This window comes from Micromys minutus (assembly GCF_963924665.1).
Source record: "Micromys minutus genome assembly, chromosome: 12".
Lineage (NCBI taxonomy): Eukaryota > Metazoa > Chordata > Mammalia > Rodentia > Muridae > Micromys > Micromys minutus.
Window position 1 is genome coordinate 30,389,944 of NC_137981.1, and position 25,753 is coordinate 30,415,696.

The following is a 25,753-nucleotide window of genomic DNA, read 5'->3' on the forward strand; positions in this document are numbered from 1 at the left end:
AAGAGACATTGAGGGTCAGAGATCTGAGGCAGAGTTGTGTGCAGAGTATGTTCTGGATGTGGCTCAGATCCCTCTCTATGCTTCGCCAGCATTCTCTGAATCCCAGAAGGCTAGACTATACAGAGGTCATCTCTTAGATTCTCTTGCTCTCTATATTTGAGTGGGGTTTAGTCCATGGAAAGTTCCAGAAGGACATGGTATCAAGAGAGAAAGAGTGTGCAAGGTGCTTATTCATGATTCATTCATTCATTCATGCCCTGTAGGGTTCCTGGCAGATAGTCCAGTCCTATAACCACAGCTCTGGTCAGGGTTGGTCTGGTAACCACATGCCTGGCTTTCACTTTCAGATCATACTGGCTGCAGTAGAGATGTCCAAGAAGACTAAGAAGAGATGTAGCAACCTTCACTGAAGGCTCTTGTGTGTCTGAGACGGTAATGAGATGGTAATGGGTTCTTCCAGATGTTTGCAGTGGCGATGTTGAGCAGTACACTAATTCCAGAAGCATTCCAGATATAAAATCGACACAGCATGCCACAGCCTGGAAATGAGAAGGAAGAGCAAGATTCATAAGCTTGAAGTCCAGGAACTATGGTGATAGATTGATAATAAAAAGTTTGCAGCAGGGGGCTGGTAAAATGCAGCAGCAGGTAAAAGGCCCTCTTATCAAGCTTGACAACTTGAGGTCAATCCTCTGAACCCACACGGTGGAAAGAGAAACAAACTCTCCAAAGTTGTCCTCCAACCTTCATAGGTGCGCCATGTCACATGTGCTTGTGAGAGTACACACACACACACACACACACACACACACACACACACACACACACGAGGTTTATAGCACAGAAAACTCCAGAATGAGATGGATTTGAGGCTGTATCTTACCAAACCTTCTAAAAAGCTACTCTCAGTTCTTCTCATGCTCCCCACAGAACTAAAATTCATTCTTCCAGGGAAGCAATACACCATTACTAAGATCAGACAGGAACACATCAATCACTGACCAGTAACTTCAATGAGCACACTTGTAAAAATCCTCAACAAAACAAAAGTTCACGTTCAACCCAGGATGAAAACATCATTGACCACATGAAGCTGCTTCCTTTCCAGGAACACTGGGACAGTTTAACCTCCATAGATCAATAAATGCCGCACAGTAAAGGAACAGAATGCAGGGTAAAACCCTGTGCTCATTTTAATAGACAAAGAAAATGCAACTTTGTTCCTGACAAAAGAAGATCCTATGTTAACAAATCAAATCTGTATATAACAAGTCAATGGTCAATATTGTATTAGATGGGGAAAGGTAAATGCATTCCCACTTAGGTCAACAATAAGACAAAGGTGTCTTTTCTCTCTGTCCTCATTCAATATAATACTGAAAGTTTTAATCTAAGAAACAAATAAAAACAATACAAACAAATTTTTTAAAATTAGCATAAAAACCTTCAAAGCCCCATCAGGACTATTAGAACAGATAAAGAATCCAGTAATGTGCAGGAAAAAGAATCACTAAATGACTTTAAATAAATTAACTGAAAAGCACTCATGAGAGTGATCCTACTCACAACAACTACAAAAATTAAGTAAATTTAAGCAAGGCATTGAAAAAGAACAAATATCCAAAACAGAGAGGAAACTCAAGAAATTAAAACAAACAACTAGTTCAATAAAAATGGGTGTTTCAAACACACACCTCTCCATAAAGGAGATACAAATGAGCAACAAGTATGTAAAAACACTCAATATAATTAGCAATCAATAAATGTAAATCAAACCTACAAGTCCACCTCAAGCCATTTAGAGTTGTTTATAAATTTATTAGTTAATAAATGCTAGTAAGGATGTAGAAGAACAGTCATATACTGTTGGTAGGAATATAAATTATGATATAGGAGAACAGTGTGGAGGTTCTTCAGAAAAATGTAAAAATAGAACTACCACAAGATGCACTTACACACTCCAAAGCATACAGCCAAAGAAATCTGCATACAAGCAAGTTACCCTGGACACCATTCAAGATAGTGATCTCAGCTTAGGGAAGATGGACATGGATTTGTGAACAAAGCAAATGTCCATATAAACCCAGTGGGCTATCAAGCAACCAAGAAAAATGACATCATGGCATTTGCAGCCAAATGGATAGAGATGGAAGGTACTGTGTTAAGCGCAATAAACCAGGCACAGAGAGGCAAGTAGTATAAGTTTTCCCCCACATAGGGAAACAAAGCAAAGATGGTCTGAAAGCAATTGGTGAATCCTAGGGATTTGGAGAGATGTGGAAGGAAAGATAGAAAGGGGACAGCTGGATAAGATCTTTGAATGGTGCATACAGATATGCTGAGATCACACTAAATCTCATAAAAAGTAAAGTAACTTGCATTCACACTCAAAAAGAACTATGGGTGATGAGCCTACAAAGCTAAAATGCTCAGACCCAATAATTACTAGTGGAAACTCCCTTAGTAAGTTGCTGTGTTGGAGTAAAGAGAAAATAGAGCCCAGGACCTAGAATAGAGAATAACCCATTATGAGGGAAATGTTTGCAGCAGAGACAACCCCTCTCTTCCCCTCTCCTCCCTCCTCCCTTCCCCTCCCCTCCTTTTCCTCCAAAGCAAGGTCATTTTCTAACTGCTCAATTTGCATCTGCACCAAAGCCTCATGCTGTTTTTCTTACAACACCTAATAAAGACAGATCTGTTGGACCAAGTAACTTAAGAGCATTCCCAAGCACCAAAGGAGGGAGAAGAATGAACGCTGGATTTATAATTACTGTACATTTTGAGAGAAAAAGAAAAACTCATACTCAAAGAACATTTTCATAAATCATGCCTATGATTTTAAAAATGTGGCTTGGAGAGACGTAGCCTTCACGCCGCATCTGCTTCACATACACAAATGTGTCAGGTTTACATAAACCACACTGATAGAGATGAAAAATAAGGGAAGAAGAAGATAAAAATAGTTCTTATGGTATCAGCAACACCTCTTTTATTATTATTATATATGACGATGGTGCAATCAGTCACACTCATAGATTGCATTGGCTAATGACCTCAAACACTATGGAGAGAATGAGCCAACATCCACAATCGATTCTTTCCACTTACATAAAAAAAACAATCAGTATTGTATGCATGACTATTTCAGAGGTAGTAAAATAAAGTCATCTCATCCCCCAAATGCATCCATGCCTTGCCCTTTGGCCTGATACTACCCCTGGGATACAGAGGCAAAAATACATCCTACAACCACCTTTCCTTTGCAAATGCCACCTTGTGTAGCTCAACTGTAAAGGTAACTATCCACTCATCCAGTAGCTTCCCAGTCCTGAGGAGTAACTGACGATTGGTCCCCTAATCAACTCTAGACAACATCTTTGTCTGTGGCACTTTATTTTTCTCTTCAACTAAGACAGTGGTTCTCACCCTGTGGGTGAGTCGAGACCCCTTTGGGAGTTGCCTATCAGACATTCTGCATATCAGGTATTCACATGATGATTCATAACAGTAGCAAACTTTCAGTTATCAAGTAGCAATGAAACAATTTTAGATTGGGGGTCAGCACAACATGAACTGTCTTAAGAGGTCACGCAGCATTAGGAAGGTTGAGAACCAGTGGCCCAGGGAAGCATTGAAGCTTTTTTACTCAGCAGTTGTAAAGACCACTGGTGTCCCCAGAGCTAAGTCTTTCTGAAATGCATGTGAGCCTGACCCCTAAGTAAGGCCCATTCACTGATTCACTGACAGAAGCATTCTTTTATCTCACCCACCTGTGTTATTTACAGGTCTCCTAATTCTTCAGCTTTATCTTTGGGGCTGTCACCAGCTTGGATCTTGAAGTCCATTGAGCCATTAGCACACACTTTCTTCTCCTGCCAGGGGCAAACCAGTCTGGTGATGAAGAATTACTTCATGATGCAAACATCTACCCCCAGATAGAACATCTTATTGATATTAATTTCCAAACTCCTTTCATCTTGATAGATTGTTTCTGAAGCCTTCGGAATTTTTGTGGGTTTTGTTCCTTAAGAGTGAGTTCCTATAAATCTGTTTAGATAGGTTCATTTTGCAGTAGTTCTGTTTAAAGTCCTGCATTTAATGTTTGAGTGTCTGTGTGTGTGTGTGTGTGTGTGTGTGTGTGTGTGTGTGTGTGTGTGTGTCCACTGTATTTTCATCACAGTCCCCTTTAGCTCCCCAGGTTATCTTCCCTCATTGCTGGTCCCATTTTCTCCAATGACATCATGCCTGTGACATGGTCCATTAAGATCTAGAACCATCCCAGTGGAAAGTGAAAAAAAGTCAGCTCCCTTAGTTACCCCACAGCCTCAGAAACCATGGCTTCTCCCCCACCTAAGAATGACTCAAAAGACAAACTCTCCCAGACTCAGCTACCCTGGCTCCTATCAGAGCATAAGCACCCTTCCTTCCTCGAATTTGTAAATCATGAATACTCTGCACAGGCCCGAGGACATGACATGTTCCTGGAGGCTGAGTAGCAATGTGCTTGTCTCCTTGAAGACTCCTCCCTCGTGATTGAATAAACACAGCTTCCTTCCTTTATCACCACCTAGCCATGGAAAACAGTGATAAACATGAAAGGGTTTTAAAGCCCCACTGTGTCTCCCATCACCCGGTGGCTGGCACCATGCAGATTCCCCTCCCAGGACAGTGGCTGGCACCATGTAGGTTTCCCTGCCCTCTTTCTTTTGTGCTCAAGCTGCTTCTACTAGGCTCTCTGACCACATCTAAAATTATGGCCCTATGTACTTTTGGGATTATCCATTCTCCTTTCTGGAATTTTCATACAATAAACTAGCACATGATGTCTTTCTTTGGTACCAGGTAGTACTTTGGCGCATTTAATTTGCAGGTACCTAATTTGAGTTCAGGTCCTCACGATGTGGTTCCAAAAGACCAATGTGAAGTCTCAGTCTGGGAGTCAAAGGCCACAGTAGCTTTGGTCTTTCTCCTTCCTTCATCTCTATCACTGATTTTATGTCCCCCCCCCCCCCCGGAAGAAGGAAGAAGTCTTTGTCTCAGATTAGAACCAAGTGCCGTTGATGTTCAAGCTTCCAGAATCTTATGCATTCTGTCCCCCAAGCCCCACAGAACCTGGATATTTCCTATTCAGTCTCTAGGCCTCAAGTGAACTTTTACTCCCTCTAAGGGAAGATGGGTCCTATTGCCATGTTTCTTCTTAATAGGCAGTGAACTTCCCATTAGTGTCCCATGTACTAACCATAACTACATATTCTTTGCCAGCTCAGGACCTCCACTTTCTATGTTTTTCTCCTGTCTACCATAGGGTGTCCCGCATGATGCATGTACATGATCAGCATTTAATAGAATTCCTGAGAGAATTAATGTGTTAATCCACAAGATAAAACAGGAGAAGGGAATTGAAATATTTCCAAAACCTTGCTTTTTCAAGACAGTGATAATCAGCGTGCACAGGGTAATGCTCCCTGACTTAAATGTCCCCTACTAGTCCTTCTCCCCTTCCCTCCAAACAGAACTTCAACCTTCCCATTTTAAAACCATTTTCCCCTACTCATGGGCCATGTGGATTAAGTAGCCTGGCTTCATACCTTACTTTGTGGGTCACTGGCTGAGAATAAGCCTTGACTATTTTACTGGATCTTTCGGGAAGGAAGAATCTTGCTTTCTGTAACTGAGCTGCTAGAATAAGGCTCGGGTTTTTGCTTGTTTGTTTGTTTGTTGGAGGAATCAGAGATATGAGTGTATGATGACATCATTAAGCACACAGCTCTGTAATCATCTGTAGTAATCACAGCTGTAAACTTTTCAAATACTTTGATCCCTTTTAACTGTACGACTTGGATTTGTTTCAGTTTGACCTTCTATCGAAATAGATTCTCACCATCTTTATTTTGCTCCTTGGACTATAGACAGAGACAAGATCAACCAAATAACTCTCTTGTCCCTCTCTAGGCACTGCCCCTCCCCTGTGAGACCAGATGAGAATGGATCACTTGGTGACTAGATCCATTAATACTCCATTTCCTGGGGGGGGGGGGACAAGCCACCTCAAGTGACTTTTCAGCTCACGACACAGATGGCACAGAAGCAGGAAAAAGCCTGGGCCTCTGCAAGAGAAACATTTATAAGCAAATCATAAAATCTACCTTGCCAAACATTTCTGTTGAGAGACAAATCCAGATAATCTCTTCCCTATGGGGCTTCTGAGACAGTCTTTGAGTTCAGAAATACAACACTTACAAAATGTTAGCTGCATTCCCGATCTTTTAAAGCCCTGCAAGGCAGCAGACTGGGCTCACTTCTCAGGCCAGGCCAGCATTAGCCACTGGGAAGAGCTGGGCTACCTCCAGGTGAACTCGCTGCCTCCATTAGAAATGTGGATGTTGTACTTGGATGAGAAGCCCTGGGAAGAGACATAAAACTCTGCTGAGAAACAACCACACCCTAATACCATGGACCCACAACGATCCACTTGGCAGAGGAGACACCTACATGAGGAATTAGAGAAGGGAAGTTTTCCAACAGTCTGCTAAACCTTAGGAAACCTAGAACTGTCCAAGAAAGTCTCATAAATACAGTGATACACTTTTGTACAGACACCGCACATGCGTGTTCGAGCACACAGATATTCAAGAGAATAGCAGAAAATAACAAAATGAAATGTTATGGTATATGTTTAAAAAAGATTGCTATAAAAGAATAAAGTTAAATCTCATTTAAATGCACCCAGAGTTACTTTTACTAAAATAGGAGAAGTTTATGTAAAATTTGGACTATGGAAAAAGTTCAGAAAAATGCAAAGATGATCATTACCTGTGGGTATTGTATCCAAAATGACAAAGATTGAGGACATAAAAACAGAAGTAGGGTTTGGGCTTTCACACACACACACACATATAGACACACACACACACACACAGACACACACACACACACACAATCTTCTTGTAATTCATTAATATTATATACTAGCTTTTGGCAGAGTTATTTACAAATGTAATGCTCTGCCCCTAGAGACCCCAATGTGTATAATGGTCTCATTTAGTAACATTTGAGATAACTCTGATCTTTGAAGTAGTAAAGAACAAAAAATACAAAGGCCTTAATGATGATACCCATAAGTCTCCACCTGCTATGACACCCACTGAGGTCTATGTACAATCAAACTGCTTTATCCACAAGATCTCACGGCACAGAAATGTTCCTCATAGACTATGAAGTTAATTCCAAGTCTGAGGCAGCATCACTGTGAATCTCACAGATGCCACCTGCTGCCCTATGACATTTGGGAAGTGGTGTAATTGCACTGGTCCTTGGCTTCACTGTTATCAAGGTACAGGCATGGTTGATAACAGTACTTGATTATGGGTGTTGTGATAGAATCACAGCTCGAGTCTAGACAGACCACACCAAGCCAATGAAGCTCCACTTGAGAGAGGTTTATTGTGGGGGAAGGGGACAAAAGGGGTAACGGAGACATATGGGGGGAGAGAGAGAGAAGGGGCAAAGGTCAGGAAGGGTCTGCCTTTTATTTAGGCTGTGCCGCAAGTAAAGATGAGAGGTAAACCAAATGGATACTGGGAACGTATGGCTACTGCCAGGGCAACAGATAAACGGGTCCCTGCCACCTATGGGTGATGTCACCATCATCGCTTGGTTCTGAAGCTATCTGCCACCGTAAAACCAGTTCCTGATACCAACAATGGGAGTAACTGACAATATCAAGTGAGACAAGTACTTGAATCATCAGAACTACCATTCATCTTCCAAATGTTGTCTTTGCTGCGGAGCACTTTCTAGGCACTAAAGCCTTTTGTGGCCACAGAAGGAACGAGGTTTGCCTCAATCTCCTGATATTTCCCTGGTTTAGGGGTGTTGTTGTTTCCAGGCAGATGAACTCGAGATATTTTCACTGAGCTGAAATGGAATAGCCCTGAACATTTAGTCTCTGAAAATTATAATCATGGGGTAAAAAGGGACACCAGAAGCTGCAAGCCAGTAGAGTTATTGTTAATGAGCTGTGAGCTCCACAAGACTAGGACCAGACCACTTTAGTTCACCACCATTCTTGTGGCTTTCAGCAAAAGGCCTGTCACAAATAGGACCCTGATCATCAATGTGCTTAAAACAACCAAACAAGCACACAAAACATAACAAAACAAACCAGCCAAGTTGTGACTGGCCAGGTGAATGCCAGTTGGCAAATCGCAGTCAAGGCAACATTACTAACATTCTTGGCAATGGGGCTACTGAGCATGGGCAAGATAAATGTCACTTCATTTCAGCATTGCTGCTTCACAATGATAGCAGATAAATGGCCTTTTTAAAAAATTCATGGAGCCTATTCTTAGAGCTCACCAAGTATGGGGCATTAAAGCGGCAAGGATGTTGGTAAAGTAACTCACTACCTGTCTCAAAGCTGACCTTGGCCAAGCACTGTGGTAACTCTGTGCCTTCACTAGTCACATCTCCATTGGCTAGTCCAAAAGTAAAGGAAAACCAGTTCCTGGCAGTCTTCTGCTCTCTAGCCCATGGTAGACATTCTGACCCGTTATTATGCCATGTCTTTCATTGGCTCAGTATGAGGCTGATTCTCCACACAATATTCCAGAGAGCTGCTGCCAATAACCGGATGTGGCCTCTGTGCTGTGGCTATTTTGTCATTTCTGGTCTAGCTCCTTTGTTGTTTTGTCCTGTTCTTACACCATTCTAAGAGGTATTTGCTATTTCCTCTCTATCATCTTCCCTTTCTTTGTGTGACATCCTGATTTTCATTGGAGAGCTCATTTCTCCTACTTCCCAGTGACCAGGATCTGGGAGTACAGTGTACAACATGCCCTGGGTAACGAGTTGGCCCAGGTGTGTTCTACAGCAAGCTGATCCTCTAGATCATGATTACCGGACTTCCGTCAGAGTGCCAGAAAGGCCTCACTTGGTCTAGACTTGTTACAGGCATAGAACTGAGGGGATCTGGAGGAGGACTGGATGGGAACAGTTAGATCGGAATATGCAGGAAAGAAGAGATTGAGTCTGTGAGGTCACTAAAGTTCTTTCCGCTAGTCAGACTCAAGCTAGGACTCAATGGTTACAATGGTCTTTTTATTTTCCTTTAGCTGGCCTGAGCTGGAGGTAATACTGCTTGAAACCAAGAGAGTAAGGCTTAATACAACGCCGATTCTAGTGCATTCTCTGGTTCTCTAAAGTCAGATATCCCAAGAAATGACTCTGGAGGCCCACCACTCGGCCAGTTTAGCCTTGGTGAAGAAAACATTGAGGGCCACCATCTCTTTTCAGTAGGAGAATAGCATCTGGTACAACAACACAAGTGTCTCAGAGGCTAAGCCACACCAACAGGGTCCCAAAGGGCCTAGAGACCCGCTGAATGACTGGTTCATGGAATTCCTTCCCATACTATTTGCAACCTGGATTTCTGTAGCACAGAAATACTCACCACCTTTCACAAATATTCCTCCGAATTCTGACAGCTCTGACCCTTCAAATCCTTTGGTAAATAGGATCCTTGGTGGGGAGGGCTAAGTCTGAAGTCCACAGTCTGAACCACTCTCATTAGCAATGAGAGCTCACCTATTAACTCTGTGCCCACCCATTCTTCCTGCATCAGGCATGTGACTTCAAATAGGTAGGTGTTTAAGACATGTAAGTAAAGGAAATGAATCCCCAAAAAGCTTCTATTATAGAGATAGAAGTATAGCAATAATTAAATTATGTGAAGCACTAGGAAGTGGCAAAGGCCAGCAGGACCATATAGATCAGGCTGAGAGCTCTTGAAGGCAGTTCAACCATTTTAAACTAGACCTTGACTGTGATCATTGATATTGAACTTCCACTTAAATGAAGACATAACCTTTTGTAAAATCAGGACATTCATGCAAAAAGTAAACACTTTATTAAGATCTTTTTTTTTTTAAATTATCAAACTTCCAAACATGGCTTCAACAGGGTGGCATTTGTTAATTATTCAGGACCATAGCCTTACACAAACGAGTCCAAGTGAGTTACTTTGTATCTTTCTTCTTTACATGTTTAGGGAGGGGATAGAAGAGAACTGTTTGGCCATGAGCAGCCAGGAGTACTGCTTATGGGAAGTGTGCCGACCTCACAGTTTGCTTGGGCCTCATCCTGCCAGGGCATCAATTCCATAAACATCTGGAAAATGAAGTTAGTACCGGAGGATTCTGATAAGCAAGCAGACGGCCACCCCTGACTGGGTCAGTTCAACTATTTTGCTTTTTGCTTTTCCAACAGCAGCTGAGGATGCTGCTTCCCAGGGCTGCTCTTTGAGTCCCAGGCTAAGGAGTGGCTGCTGGGAAGGGGTTCCTTGGACTGGGATATCCAAAGAGGTGGGAGTGGGATGGTGCATTGGGCGCATTTCTCATGTGTGCTGGGGCACATTTGTTCTTAATCTGTCCTCCCTCTGGCTTAACTGCTTGACAGAGATTTATATGCCAGCGTCATGATCACCCTGGATCCTTTGAGGAAAACATAAAACAAATCCCCAAGATTGGGGCAGGAGGGGGCAGCCATCAGTTACCCAGAGGGAGGAAAGGCAGGCAGCTGTACAGGACTCCTGTGGCTTAAGGTGCATCTTGGGGCTTCGGGCCAAATTCCAGGTGCTGCCAGAACCCCAGCCAGAGGAGGCTCTGAGCTCTTCCCACAGAGTCTAACCAAGGGACCACAACCTCCCCACCCTGATAAGACCCTCCTGCCTGCCCAGTCAGGGTCCCAGGAGTGGGCAGCAGAAGCAAGGACTTTTCAGCTCTTCAGATTTTCTCAGACCTCAAAGAATCAGAGTTGAGAATGTCACTGCCTCTTCTATGCTTTCTCCCGAGAAATGGGCAAACATATGGAAGCTTGCCTGCTGTATTAGTCAGGGTTCTCCGGAGTTATAGAACCTATGAACTGTCTGTATTAAGGGAAATTATTGAGTGGCTTACTGTCTGCAGTGCAACTAAGGGAAGTCTAAGAATCTAGAAGTTGCTCAATAACCTGAGGCTAGATATTTCAGCTGGTCTGCTGTCTAAGCTGGAATCCTGAAGAAGTAGGCTCCAACGGACATGCTAGCAAATAAATCTAAACAGATGAAGGATGACCCCTTCCTTTTTCCATTGTTCTTATATGGTAGGAATACAGCAGATGGTGTGGCCCAGGTTAAAGGTGTGTGCCACCACACCTGGATTTGGAACTTGATCTATCCCAGGCTGGCCTTGAACTCAGAGATCTGCTTGCCTCAGTCTCCTGGGATTGAAGGTGTGTACTACTTTGCTTATGCTTTTCATGACCAATATGCCTCAAGATCTGATTCACATATGTACCCTCCATTTCTGGATTAGAGCTCATTCCAGATGTAGTCAAGTTGACAACCAGGAATAGCGATCACACCTGGTAACAGAGAGGGCTAAACTGTCGATGAGATCCTTGGCACGTGCTAAGTCCTCACAACACTGGTCTCCAGCATTGAGACTAGAGACTTGGGTTTTTCCTATTCTTTGCTCTTAAATTCTCTTTGCTATTTTGAAATCACTGTAGACTTTCTTACTTTGTTAATGTAACAATAGGTACAGACATGCTTACTCAGGGTGCATGCTTTGCCTGGGATGTGGACTCTCATTAGCTCTAAAAATGGCTCCCAACAACAGTCTTGAGCCTATGAGATGAATTAGTGGGGCTACTTTTGTGAAGGCCAATGACCTTGGGTTCAATCCCCGGGACACACATGGTAGAAGGAAGAAACTGGCTGGACTCATGCAAGTTACCCTCTGACCTCCATGCATTCTCCCTGACCCAAGTGCTCCCACACCCATACATGCATACAAACAAATAAAAAAAAAATAAAACAAAAAAAGTATTTATTTCAAAGGACTAGTCCCCTAGGAATCTGAAAACAAAAAACTTCAGTTTTATTACTTTATTGTTATTCTACAACCGCAGTGGGGTGATGTGCCTTGCACATTCAGGGCTGTCTACACCAGGGTAGTTAACCTGTCTCTTTGTGGGGAGTGTAAACCATATACACTGGCACAAGCCCAAAGCCTGGGAGAAATCAGTCTGTGCAAACAAAGTCTTTAATGGAAATCATCCTTTTGTCCCTGCAGTCATGACCTGGTCATTTCAGCACTAAAGACACATAAAATTTGGAACGAAGTCCCACGAGAATGATTGGTCTGCACCAAGACATAAATCCTACAGGACCTTGTTCCATATCATGGGATACAACACACTGGTCCATGTGTCTACAGAAATTCAGCATCCGCCAAGTACAGTGCCAGATAGTGATGTTGTCTTAGTGAAAGCCATGTCCAAAATATGTTCTACCCAAAAGGAGGGCAGAAAAAGTACTAGCGAAGAACAAAAAGAAAGCAAAGTCACTTCAGACCTGGGAGAGGGGTCATGGTTTCCTAGAGACTTTGGCTTCGGAGTAAGCTAGACAAAATAGAAGGAGATATCCCATTGCATTAAGGAGTCGTGGCTCTATTTAGAGACATAGAGGACACATAAGACACCCTCACATTGAGTGAGTGGATACCATTGGAAGTGTGGGACAGCTCATCGGGAGGACTCGAGCCACACAGAACAGAACATGCACCTCCCTCCCTTAACAAGGGGTGACCCTGGAAGGACCTATTCTCTCTCTGAGCTTCAGCTTCTCCTTTGTAAAATGACAATACAGTCACACACCTCATTTGGGTATGTCGAAAACTAGATGACTTAGTTTGGTTTAAACATTTAGAACAAGTCACAGCATGTGGGCCATGCAAAAATCAGCTACAATGTCCCAATATGCTCTATGCTCCACTTCTGAGGTAGAGCCCTTCACTGAAGCATCTGGTACCTGGTCTAGAGGAGCGATGGTACTTTCTGCCCAGGGACTGCTGGCTGGCTTGACACTGGGGTTTCCTATTCCTTTTCATTAAATTCCCTTTGTTATTTTGAAATCACTGTAGACTTTACTCACATTTTTAAGACATGATAGTGGGTGTATCTCCCCCTCCCAGGGAATTGGGGGGGGGGGAAGGCAAGTGTGCTACAAAATTGTCCTAGAGTCACACGTTACCCAGCTGTCTGACACAGACAGTGACAACATCCATTGGGATGGAATCTCATTCAGACTTCCAGGTGTCCCTTGAGCACCTCCTCTGTGTGTTTCAGGGCTCTTTTCAGGCTGTTTATCAGACATGTTGCATTGGGAGTGAGTCCACGGTTACAGTCAAGAAAAGAGAACAGAAACCCTGATGCTGTGTTCACAGCCGTTTCCCTCACCTCTGCCCAGTTCCAACGTCCTGGAAGTGACAAATCAGTTCACTGTGACTGATACAAGTCAGTTCTTTTTAAAAGTTTGTTTGATGAATAATACAGGGGGTATGTTTAGGGGTATTGTGTATGTCACAGAGCATGTGGCAGGGGGGTGTCAGAGAACAACTTTGTAAAGTTGGTTCTCTCCCATGTTTTTAATTCTATGGATTAAACTCCAGTCACTGGGCTTGGGAGGCAGGATCCTTACCTGCTGAGTCAATTGCATTGAGTCTCATGCCCGCCTGCCTGCAGGGGCACACACACAAACACACACACATACACACAAACACACACACAAACACACATATACACATAATCATACACACATACACACCCCCCACACACATACGTATACACACACAATCACAAGCACACATACACACACAATCACACATACATACACATACACACCCACACACACAATCACACATGAACAATCACAAGCACATGTACACACACATACATACAATTACACACATACATACACAATCACAGATACAATCACACACACACATACACACATAATCACAAACACACACATACACACAATCACACACATACACACACAATCACACACATACACACACACAATCACACACATACACACACACACACACACACACACACACACACACTTGCCATACACAACCTGTGGCTATTTGATCATAGTGTGTTTTATAAGGAAGGGCCAAGCTGTTTTTCCAGACTGGCTCAGGACAACTCTGCATTCCAACCAGCAAAAGATACTTTTGTCAGCAGCCTCTCAGTCCTAGGTGGAGAAACTGACTTCTCCCATGTTACCCGTCCTGACAGACATACACATTTGATTTCCTGAATGGTCAGTGATGTTGGACCTATGTCCCATGCTTATAGGCCACATGTTGAGTAAAATGTCTGCCCATTTCAGTGGAACACCTTTGTGCCTGTATTCTCGGTGCATTGTTTGGATCTTTTAATGTTGAGACTTTGGGGTTGTTATATATTCTCAACCATACTCATATTAAACGTATGCTTCGAAAACATTTTCCCTCCATTGGCAGCTTGCCTTTCTCCCCTTTGAGCAAGGTCTTTCAGAGAGCACACATATTTAATTTTAATGTGGTCCCATTTATCATTTAGCCGTTTATGGGTTATCTTAGCTCAACCATAATAAAAAACCATAGATGTAGTATCTTAGGCAACAGGTATCCACAGAGTCAGTGTATAGCAAAAGCTGTCTCCTCAGGTTGCAGACCACTGACCCTTTGAATAGATTTTCTTAAGTTGAAGTGGGTGGAGGCGGGGGAGAACTCTTTGCTGTTCTTCCTGGGACGTGAAGCCCTTTATGAGGGCCTCATAGCATGACATTATCTAAATCTCACTAGCTCCCCAAGAGGCATAGCTTCAATATCATGGACGGGTCAGGGCTTCGAAGTGAAAACCCTGGTGGAGAGACACAGTTCAGCCCTCAGCATGTCTTACACTCCGGCATCAGCTTTAACTCTGCCTAGCCCTGTGTCCTTCCTGGACATTCCCTCCAAAGTTTTATGGTTTTATCTGTTACATTTAAATTCCTGTGCCACTCTGAGCTTTGTAGAATGAGGTCATTTCTTGCCTTGGTGTCCAGTTTTCCCATTGTTGAGGTGATTATCTTCCCACACTGAACTTCCTCTGAAAGTTTGACAGACAGCACTGGATGTATCTATGTGCATCTGGGTTGCCATCCTGATCTCCTAATCTTCTATAGGATCTAAGCTCCACATCACCCCCATGCATGCAAACACACTGAGAATCATAACCCTGCGGAGAACTTCTCTCACTTTATTCTTCCTTTGAAAGATTGTTTTGGCTATTCTTAGGTCTTTCCATATAAATACTGGAATAAGCCCATTTATGCCTACATAAAATCTTGGTGGAATTTTTTTTTTTTTTTTTTTTTTTTTTTTTTTAGAAACTAAATTAAAAGTATAGGTCATTTTGTGAAGAAATGACATCTTGGCATGGCATCATTCCTAGTTGGTTTTCTGTTCTTGTGATGGAACGCCCTAATCAAAAGCAATCTGGGGATGAAAGCTGCTTATATCAGTTTCTATTTCCAGGTCACACTCTATCCCTGAGGGATGTCAGTGAAGAAGGCAGGAAGTGGGGAGGGATGCTCTTTGCTGGCTTTCTCTCTGGCTTGCTCGGGCTTGTACTCATCTTCCTCACACCGTACAGGCCCACGTTTGAGGAAAGGTTAACCTCCATGGTGAGCTGGGCCCTTCCGTGTCAGTGAACAATCAAGACGATCCATCACAGACATGCTCATAGGCCCACATGATAAACACAATTACTCATCCAAGACATTTTTCCCCCGATGGTTCCAGGCTTCATCAAGTGGACAGTTAAAGTAAGAAGAGCCCTCTACCCCTTGTCAGCTTGACACAAGACCACATTACTCTGAACCATAACCTTTCATTTCCTTGTCCCTAAGAACTCATGTTACTGTTACGACATAAAGCATGGTGCAGCTTTTAAAGTCTTATGGTCTTTAAATTTTTGAACACTTTAAAATTCAAAGTTTTCTTTTAATATACAGAAATTCTTAACTTTGGGTTCCTATAAAATCAAAATTAAGTTCCATATATTCTTATTCCAAAATGGAAGAATCGGATTTTTTTTTAAAGTCAAACAGGCAAAAACCAAAACCCAGTAGCATAAATCCAAATCCTGTTGCTAAAAATACTGACATCTGAAACTCACTCATCTTTTTGCTTCAAAAGACATGGGCAGTTACACCTTTCCAGGGCTGGCATTCATCACACACACAGCTTGTTGCATAGGATCATGCTGGTTCTAGTTGACACCATGATGGTCCCACACTCCTTCAACCATCTCCAATACCCTGGGATCTCTACTGCAGCAAGGCTTTACCTCACCAATGGCTTCTCTTCAGGGAATCCAGCCCTGCATATGGTGCCAAATCTTAGCCTCACAGCATGACTTCCCCAGTCCTGTAGCTTTCATGCCTTCAAAACCATTATCCTATGGGTGACTCTTAACACACTGCCAGGCTCTACTGCCAGCTTGAGATGCAGTCATTGATCCCTTGGACCAGAGCTTCTGAGTACTGACCATGGGAAAACACATTTCTGTTTCCCTAGGGAAGCATAAAATATATCACTTCATTAGTGACATACTCAGGTATAACTACCATGTCATATGACAACCCTCAATTGAAGAATTGCCTAGATCAGATTGACTTGTGGGCATGTGTGTAGAGACCTATCATTATTGTTAACTTGATATAGGAAAGCCAAATCCACTATGGGTAGCACCATTCCCTGGGAATGTAGTTCTGTGCTGTAAAAGAAAGTTAGCTAAGCATGAGCCTGAACATGAGCCAGAAATCAGAATACCTCTATTGTTTTTGTTTCCAGTTCCTATTTAAGTGGCCTGACTTCTCTCAATGACATAGTGTGAGCTAGAAGTGTAAGATGAAAGAAACTCTCCCCTCCTGTAAGTTTCTGTTGGTCAGAGTATTTTATCACAACAGAAACCAGACCCAGTGCCTACCCCCAGGTCAGACTATTTTTCTAAGGTGCTACTGCAGACATAGTCTTTAGATGGGAAGCAAACATACAAAACAGTCAGTTAAAGCAGTGGTCGTCCATATGGCACTATTTTGTCCAGAGAAAGGAGACCAGGAATAGCTTTGAGCATCCTACCAGGCAAGAGTAGAGAATTATTCTGCCTCAAATGTCAACAGTGCTGAGGCTAATACATGCTGTGTTAGTGAGATCCCATTCATCTGTCCTGACATATACTCAGATTTGGGCCCCAGTTCTGTGCCTCCATTGGACAACAGTTGAGAATTCCATTTCCTTGACTTATTCTCTTCGGTCCCCAGGTCTGGCATTCTCCACTGGTTTTGAAATCTACCTTTGTAATTCTATATGATTCATCCCAAAACCATTTACTAATTACCAACTTTCTCGTAGTTAAGGTAAAATCAGTATGTCTCTAGAACTACTACATCTACAGGGTTATCCCAGGTTATATGTCTCGGGGCTTTCTGATATTCTGCCAGAAAAGGCCTTTGAATATCATCCAATAACAAGAGCACCCAGAGACATGTGCCTTCCTTTAGGTTTGAATCATTTTCTCCAATTATTGACCAACCACAACCATGTAGTATATTCTAAATAAGAAGGGGCCATCTCGCCATCAAGAAATGGAGCTCCTTCAGCAAGACTGGAGATCCCATTATAAAACTTTCACTACACAAAAAGTAAGTAAGTGCTCAATCCCTAAAAAAACCCCTAAGAACCAGGGTACATAGATTCCTTGATCAGGACCCAGATAAAGCTTCATTAGAAGCTATCAAGATCTAAATTATGATTTGGCTGAGTTAAGAAATTGAAAACCCCCACGGTTAGTAAGTTTAGGCACAGATGGATCTAGTTCCTCAGAAAGAAACTTTTGTATCTCAATTCATCTGCTCTCTCTCTCTCTCTCTCTCTCTCTCTCTCTCTCTCTCTCTCTCTCTCTCTGTGTGTGTGTGTATGTGTGTGTGTGTGTGTGTGTGTATGTGTGTGTGTGTGTGTGTGTGTGCTCCATTGTTCTCAGGGTAGTAAGAAAGCTTATGAGAGAGTACCTTTTTCCTATTTCTTCATAGGCCATGGCTCTGAGGAAAATATGATGTGACTCTCTCTTCTGATAACTCAAATAAAAGTCTCAGTGTGCTTCTCACCAGAGCACATGCCCATCCCTGAACCAATGTCAGAGCTCAGAAAAACATACCAGCCCATCTGCCTGGGCTGTACTAGAGATTGGGGATGGGGAAGGGGAAGGGACAGCTTCATGATGAACTACAGTGAGCAGCCAATAACAAAGCAATGGCTCTCCCCACTCAGAATTCTGGAGCCTAAAGATCAAACACATACGGATCTTCCCACTCAGAATTCTGGAGCCTAAAGATCAAACACATACGGATCTTCAACAGGAGGAACTAGCCCACACTTCAAGTGACCTCATGGAGGACATTTGTCCTCTCTAAAGAACCCCCACGTTCTCTCAATTGAAGACTCAATTTCTGTATGGATGTCCTCAACCATCACTATAGTTTGAGACCAAACTGTTCTATATATCACTGGACAAGAAGAAAAATGGAGATGGGCCAGTGGAACATGACCACCACTATATATCTTTACCAGAAGTTCAAACAAGCTCATGGCTGGGGAAATCTTCGTGGTCATTCAATTTCATTAAGGAAGAAATTGGTCATCTAAGGGGATTCTGATTAAAAACCCTGTAACACCAAAAGGATACAGTGCCAAGGGTAGTGGCCAGAGAAACCCTCTAGAGTCTAACAAAGATGGACAGGGGAAATGAGGAATCAAAGAGTATGTGTGGGCCAGAAAGGGTTGTCTTTTCCCACTGGAGAAAATCATGTGGCCTGTGGAATTGTTATCAATATTATGATAAAATTATATTCTTTACTGAAAGCATGAAGCCTGTAATTGGTGATTTTCTCCCCTGATGTGGTCAATTACAGATACATACACTGGTAGAGTTCTTGGCTAGAAACCCTTGGGTCTCTTCTGAGAGCAGAATAAATATGCACAGTGTGACTGCTGACCCACTGAGACTCCATGTCTATCCAATCTGTGCACACCTCAGAAAATCTATCATCTCTGAGTCTGAAACCGAGATCTGGTTTCCGCCGAGATGCTGACAGGGCATCCCATGCTTTCCTCGGAGGCACATCACTAAGTAGAGAAAAGCATTGTGATGTTACAATGTGAAGTCACATTTCAGCCAAAACTTTGGAACTGGGGGGTGGGGTGTTAATAAAATAGCCAAAGGAAACATTTAAAACCCAGTCCAAAGACAAGGAGATAGATGATGTGCACAAGAGGTTAAGAAACACAGAAATCCAAGGAAAGTGAACCAGAACTGAACAAGATTCCTGGAAGATGGGAAGACAAAGGAGCTATCAAAGAGGACATGTTACTGTATTTCAGGTACTATAGGTGTCTAGTGAAGAACTAAAGGATGGTCTAAAGGCAGATGGTGACCAAGCACTGAGAGCCCGCAGAATAACTGTCAACTTCCAGAGTGAGCATTTCCAGTGGGACAAAAGGGAATCAACAGATCTGTAAGAAATGGGTACAATAGTCAGTTTCCCACTACTATCACAAAATACCAGATGCAGACAACTGATGAAATAAAAAAAAATATTCAGCATGCAGTACAAGTAATTACACACGTTATTCAAAGCAAAGGAAGTTAGAAGTACCAAGTTTGCTCTTGAGAAAGGGTAACCTAGAGAAAACATGCAATGTAAAACATAAGCACAATCATCCATAAAACACGATGCTACCAAATATCTCTATCACTGTAATTTTAGAGGTTGAGTGTTGAGATGAAACACTATCCAAGAAAATAGAAAAACAGGTAGAAGAAGAGTGAAGGGGGTGACCAGTATGTTGGGCAACCAGGCCAGTAGAGATTGTACACAATCTTGATGAGCACTTTATCCGGTTGGTGGAGTAAAGCAATAGGGTAAGCACGTGTACATATCATTAAAATCTGAAACAAAGATCTCCAATCAGTGGTTTGTGGGAGAATGCAGAGCTGAGCGCATAAAGGCTACAACACGCCCCGATCTAAGTACACACGCTTGCCTCACGGGACTCCAGAAAGCAAGCTTCCCAGGGACCAGAGAGATATCTTGGAGATTAAGAGCACTGGCTGCTCTTCTAGAGGACCTGGTCCCATTCCCAGTACTCAGATGGAAGCTGACAACATCCAAGACTCCAGTTCCTGGGGTATCTGACGCCCTCCTCTAGCTTCCATAGGCACTGCATACATATGGTGCACAGACTCACATGCAGGCAAAACAACCGTACATATAAAATTTGAAAAACACTTCTTTTGAAAAGCTAGTTTCCAAAGCCTAAAGAGAGAACATCTTTCATGTCATGCATGACCAATGTCACCCCAATTAGAACATGATGGAATAGATTGAGAAATAATGAGAAAAACTATATTACACTTGAAAATTTTTAATGGCCAAAGAATAACTATGGAAATCAAAAATATAAGCCCGTGAAAGGCATATAAAGCATTATTGCAGGGGAGTTGCACTGCCAATGTTTAATTAGAAATAATAAAGTCCCAAGAAGCATGGTAGTTCATGACTGTAATCCCCACACTCAGAGAGTCCGGTCAGGAGGATCTTTTTTCACCCATGTGCCAGCCTGAGTAAATTAGGGCTTTCCAGATTCTAGGGAAACCCTGTCTGCTGAGAACAACATCTCAGGAAGACACCTGATGCCAGCCAATGTTGCCCTCCAACATATGCACACCCAAATATACATGTGCAGATGTTCAAGCAAGTACGCACACATATATTACACACGTTAAAGTTAAAATGATGCAGGTGGACATTAATGAAAATAGAAATCGAACATGTAAGAGTGACTATTGGTAAAGTTAACAGCTATTATTTGGAAAGCCAAAACAGAAAATTAATCATTATATCAGTAAAGAAGATATGAGAGAAACACTACTAGGGGTGAAAAAAAATCCTAAGAAATGTTTATGATTAACAGTTTATGGATCATTGCAAATAACTATTGCTAATAAGCATAAACTTCTAGAGATATGCAACCTAAAAATGTTGATTCAAGAAAGAAGAAAAGGCAGTCAAAATATTTTATTGGGGCTTAAAAACAAATCATATCAATGGCTTCAAATGTTAGCACCAAGAAACATTAGACTAGAGGGCTTCACAAGCATGTTCTACCAAACAGAAAAACACAGATAATTCTAAGTTGACATAAACGCTTCTAGAGAACTCTTTTTATTAGACCAACCTGACCTTAATTCCAAACAAGATAGACACAGTGTACCCGGCTCACTGTGCTCATCTGCATACTCGGAAAAAAACGTAAACAAAATATTGGCCAACCAAATTCAGAAACATGAAGGACAATAAAATGCTATTTTCAACCTGAGTGTGTCTAAAAATGTAACACCGATGGGACATAAAAAATCATAAATTAATGCAGTTCATCATGTTAACAACATAGAACAAAGGCCGAATGGTTATCCCACTAAATAAATCCCCCACCCCAAGCCCATCCATAAAATGAAATCTGCAAAATATAACACTGAATCAAAGCTATCGCAAACATAGCCCTTAGTGAGGAAACACAAGCTGGTCGGTTTTCTACTCTACCAAGGAAAACATCTCAAATAGACAGAGAACACAATCAGCCAAGTGAGAGACTGAAAATGTTGACAACTTAAAAATCAAGAGCTTTATCATGTTCATCTTATTTTTCAATAGGAAACCTCGAGGTTTGGGTATTGTTTGTTTGTTTACAATGATTAGAATCAGATTATCTCAGATAAAAATGATTTTCCAAATCAAAATTTAATAGAAAAAAATTCTAAATGGAAGCAGCATAGAGAAACCTAGACAGTTAAGGTTCCAGCTGAGCTACATAGCGAGACATTATCTTACAGAAGGGGAGGGATGGGGGGAAGGGAGGGGAGCTTAGGGGAGAGAGAGACCCTCCTCACAGTGAGACATCATCTTGTACTGGGAATCTAGTAAGAACATATTCTGACATTACTAAAGGCTGACTGCTGCCACACTGTTGACACAAACTTGACTGGCAGAGCGACTTTGGAAATGGACTCCACACAGTTCTATGGCAGTGGCCACATACAAGCCCCAGAATCTAAAAAGGCTAGTCATTGGTCAGATAATGCTTCCAGGAAGCTCTGAAATCTGAAAGGATAGATATAGCCATGGGAATGTATCAGATCCTGCTTGTTAAAATGTATCATGATGCTTTCCCATTAAAAACAATGTATGCCATGGCCAGGGTGTGGCAGGACCCACTTTTATAATCAGAACTCAGGATACAGAGGCAGGAGGATTTCTCTGAGTTTGAGGCCAGCCTACTCTGCATATTGAGTTCCAGGCCAGCCATGGATACATGGTGAGATACATACTCAAGTGTTCATGAAATATTAAACATGAGAAACTTCCAAATGATGCATGCATGGATATTTTACAGAAAAACCACAAGAGACAAAAAGAAAAATCACAGACACAGAAGTCATGTTTGTGACCAACCTGATGGCATTGTAACCAGAAGCTAATCCTTCAAAATGGGTCAGAAGAGAATCCAGTAATAAGCAAGAAATAAATGGTCACCCTATAATTCAAACGAAAACAGTGTTGTACAGATCTGCAATTTTGCCTTTACAAAGACCCCCAGCTGAAAGAGCTGAGGAAGAGAGGGATCCCGGGGCCAGGGCGGGGTTGGGGGGGTATGTAACCTCACAGGAAGAAAATGAGAAAAGCTAGGGAGGCCAGAGGCCAGAGGAGAAGGTCTAAGCAGGTAAGCAGCTCCCTGTGGCCAAATAATCATAATTATTATTCACCTGGCAGGACAAAGAGGCTGAGACAAGCATAGGTTTAGCGTAACATATAATTAGGGGGTTGATAGGAGGGAAACATACACACTTTGATTGTAAGTTAAGCAATCATGTTGAAAAACATACCTTTAATATACATAAAAGGAACACACAACTTTGCAACTAGTGAGAAGATCAAAGAAAAACTGTACAGAAAGAACTTTGAACAAGTCAATAGAAGGACATGAGAAAAAGATGGAAGGGATAAAAATTAAGATAATGAAAAATAACCCAAATATATAACTTTTACTGTATTTAGAATATAGAACATGATAGATCATTTCTCTTGTGCAAAAAGAGAAAAGAAGAAAAGAACATATTAGGAAAAAAATAAACTGTTTTATTCCACGGAGCTAATAAAGAGGACTTAGAAGCTTGAATACGTGAGTAAGAGAGGAAAGATATTTGTGAGCAGAGGGGCCAGCTCCTGTTTGGTACAGGCAGACAAAGAGGAGAGTCTTCCTCAGACCAAAGTCAAAAGGAACTAGCCAAGCCCAAATGAAAACACAGACTGGATCAAAACACAGGGACAAATCCCCTGACCCAACAATCTCCACCCCTTCCACATATTCAAATATTACCAAGAAAGTGTCAACTCAAGGTAGACAAGAAAACAGGATTAAAGAGTTTGTCTCCAGTTGAGTTCAAAGTTGGTTGAAATTACAGACCAGCCTCCTTCCTTATTCAAGCACTGATACCATATGACAGGAAGGAATGAGGGTAATAGAAATGAATAGCTTTTGCCTACCTCAGTGGCTTTTGTCCCCCAATCCCAAAACCCCTTATAAGAAAGCCATCAAACAATACTAAATGTAGTGTGTTCCACAAAATACCAGGCCAACAATTCTCAGAATTGTCAAGGTCATAAGAACAAGGGAATTCTAGGAAAACAAAGGGCCTGGCATGGTATCTGGGCTAAGATCCTAGAACAAAGGACATGATGGGAAATTAGTGGCATCATGCTAATGAGTTTAAAATCAAAGTGCTGTTGAGACGCCATGCCCCCCAAATTGAATTCCAATCTAAATTCTTGAAAGCTTTTTGGTAGGATGTGCTCAGCCGACTAAATCTTAAAGGATGAACAAATCAGAAAGCTCTATATTGCCTGGTTGCCAGAGCCTTCCTAGGAAGTCATGGTAGATAAGATAATGTATAATAGCAGAGACATACATATGTCAGAGACCATTACACATAGAGGGCAAGGTAGGGAAACAAGAACGGTGTTTTCAACAGATGATGCTGGAATAACTGGGTATTTTTAGTGTGGCAAATGAGCACCAACTTCTTTATCATACGATATAGAAATTTACTCCTAGATACATGAAAATGAAACTTATTACAAAAGTCTTATATGCAACATTTTTCATGTGCATTTGGTTGTGTGTGTGTGTGTATGTGTGTGTGTGTGTGTGTGTGTATGTCAAGCATGCACTATGAATATGTGCATGTTTGTGTGGGGGTATTCAAGCACTTGTGTGTGAAAGACAGAGCTGGACATTTGGTGCTTTTCTGGTTGGGTTGCCACCTTTTGTGTTGAAGGAAGATCTCTCCCTATACCTCTGATTCATCTGGGCTATCCTTGTTTCTAACTCCCAACCCCCAATGCTGAGGTCACATGCGCATAACACAATGCTTGGCTTTTTCCATCGGTTCTAAGTTTCTGTGCTCAGGTCCTCACACTTGTATGGTTGTACTTGACTGACTGACCATCTCTCCAGTCTTACCATCTTTTTAAAAATGAACCTTCCAGTCAGTCCATTCAGAAGAATAAAAACCTAGGATTGGAGAGATGGTGCCTCTGTTAAAGGGGAGGTTCACAAAAAAAAAAAAAAAAAAAAAAAAAAAAAATCTAAGAATCAAATCTAGAAACAATTCAAGGACCCACCAACCACAAAAGAAATTAGCAAATTGTGGCACATTTAGATAGTAAAACATAGCTTACCAAAATAGATGTCCTAAACAGTAAAAGGAGTCCAGTATCTGAATCTATATTACAGAAGACTAACATATACTTAATGAAGAATTACAAAAGGCAATCACCTTATGGTAGAAGAAATAGAAGAATTCTCTTGTCTACTACTAATGCCTAACACAATACTTGTCCTTTGTAATAAGACAAAAAATTAAAAGTATCTGTTCTTTATTCATACAAAAATCCTCCAATAAACCACTACTGTCTTCTGGAAGACATTCAACATTGTTCAGTCTTTATAGGAGAAGATGGAAAAATATACAATAGGGGACAAACGGTTTGAAGAATAATTTGGAAACATTTGCTAAAATTAAAGATAGATTTGCCTGTGACCCGCACTCCTACTTGTATGTCCTGGAGAAGTTCTAAGACATGCTCAAAATGGTCTTTTGCTTTACTACTGCCCATGCACAATGGTGAAGAAGAAAGAAAAGCTAACAGGAGATGAAATAAAACAAGCATGGAGGAACAGGCAAACAGGGGAAAAAAGAGAGAGGAAGGAAGGAGGGAAATTGTCTGTGTGGGGGCACTGGAATATTCCTGAATATATATGAAACCACACGCAACAGCATGGGTGCATTTAAGGAAGGTATCGGTGATAGAGAAAGCCCTATAAGCTAGAGACAGTAGAGTCATATATTTTTAAATAATTCTATTTACATATTCCATACTAAACACACAATAAATTTCTTAAACCACTAATATCTCTCATTTCAGTATGTTGCCATTCCCTTCAGCATTTGTAGGTGTCTGGCGTCATGATAGTCCAATAACTCACACAGTGATTCCTAAACTATTCATGTACTTGCTACTTTTGCTTTTATAATTTTGTGCCTCCCATTATGGAGTTTTACCAGTCAAATAATAATAATGATGCTAAAGTTATAGTCAGTCCATCTGTAAAAATTAAAAAGTGTTTAAAAAAATTCTATTTAAAGCATGACTAGACAGGGTTCTTTATAAGGAATTTCAATGTTTCATCAAAAAAAAAATTGGAGGATTACAAACCTC

General features: G+C 41.7%; 1 long non-coding RNA gene across 2 annotated transcripts in view; it reads right to left on the bottom strand.

Annotated features, from left to right (window-relative positions):
• Positions 1-375: 375 nt before the first annotated feature.
• The window catches only part of LOC308428430, a 52,961-nt gene continuing 27,583 nt past the window's right edge, over positions 376-25,753 (bottom strand). The window contains exon 3 of one of the 2 annotated variants that reach the window (XR_013975285.1): positions 376-539. This is a non-coding gene — a long non-coding RNA (uncharacterized lncRNA). Of the gene's footprint in view, positions 540-6,271; positions 6,404-25,753 lie in introns of those variants that run through there. The other variant, XR_013975286.1, reaches the window with a different exon arrangement.